Source organism: Salvelinus sp. IW2-2015, linkage group LG18 (assembly GCF_002910315.2).
Source record: "Salvelinus sp. IW2-2015 linkage group LG18, ASM291031v2, whole genome shotgun sequence".
Taxonomy (NCBI): Eukaryota; Metazoa; Chordata; class Actinopteri; order Salmoniformes; family Salmonidae; genus Salvelinus; species Salvelinus sp. IW2-2015.
In genome coordinates, this window is record NC_036858.1 from 61,484,603 (window position 1) to 61,485,693 (window position 1,091).

A 1,091-nucleotide genomic window follows, 5' to 3' on the forward strand; every position below is an offset into this window, starting at 1 on the left:
GAGAGAGTGTGTGTGTGAGGGAGAGAGTGTGTGTGTGAGAGAGAGAGAGTGTGTGTGTGAGGGAGGGATGGAGGGAGGGTGGGGTGAAAGTAAGGGCGAAAGGTGATGCTGGGACACGGGTGGGGTGGCTGGCCCAGTTGTATTCATGAGCCTTTCAAATGAGCTTCATCTCACATGTACATTTCTGAGCAGTGTGAACAGAGGAGGGAGTTTCATTTCACTCAGGAGCGAGAGAGGCCGCCTTAGGGGGCCTTGCTCAGGGGCGTGTTGCCCTGGTCATAGCTTCTGTCTAGAAACGACCCCTTTTCTTTTCTGAGAACAGAGCAGATTGCATTCTTTAATCTTAGTCAGAAACTCAGAGGCCAAGTCTTCGTTCCAAATGGCATCCTATTCCCTACATAGTGAACTACTTTTGAAAAAGTACTGCACTATATCGCGAATAGGGTGCCATTTAGGACACAGGCCAGAATGAAGCATCAGCTCCGGTTGAAAAACGAAGCAGTGTCAGCTGAGGCAGTGAACTGAGCAAGACAGGAGGGAACAAGAGGGAAACAGGGGTCTAGATCACTGACGCTTTTCATATGGAAAGACATTCTTTTCTACCATCACCACAGAAAAGATGGGGGGTGGTGCTGGAGTGGAGGGGCTGATATTAGGGTTGGGGGGGAGGAAAGGGCAATGCACACAATCACGGTTGAGCAAGCTGCTAGGGGGGAGAAAAACGTTTTATCTTAAAAAAGAAAATCCACAGTGAACACAGCGGTTAATCTGGGTCTCACCAACTATGTCCACTATCAAAGAGAAGCAGCACAGGCTTTTCTCCCAGGCTAATTCAGGCAAAGCAAAATAAATCCCTCTGATCTACAGATACATTTAATAAGCTTTAGGGGCTCTGACTCAGTCTCAACTCCCATAAGCAAACCCATCTCATCCCGGATAGTGTTCATACCATGTGTGTTGTTGATAGAAGTTGTATTCCTCACGATTTAGCKTATACAGAGATTTAGCCTACATAGAGATTTAGCCTACACAGAGATTTAGCCTACATAGAGATTTAGCCTACACAGAGATTTAGCCTATACAGAGATTTA

At 46.7% G+C, this 1,091-nt stretch overlaps 2 protein-coding genes across 6 annotated transcripts in view; one reads left to right on the forward strand and one right to left on the reverse strand.

Annotated features, from left to right (window-relative positions):
- macrod2 (mono-ADP ribosylhydrolase 2) overlaps nucleotides 1–1,091 on the reverse strand; it is a 1,308,647-nt gene that overhangs the window by 1,084,043 nt on the left and 223,513 nt on the right. The gene's annotated exons all lie outside the window — the stretch shown is intronic.
- flrt3 (fibronectin leucine rich transmembrane 3) overlaps nucleotides 1–1,091 on the forward strand; it is a 15,220-nt gene that overhangs the window by 8,422 nt on the left and 5,707 nt on the right. The window lies entirely within an intron of this gene.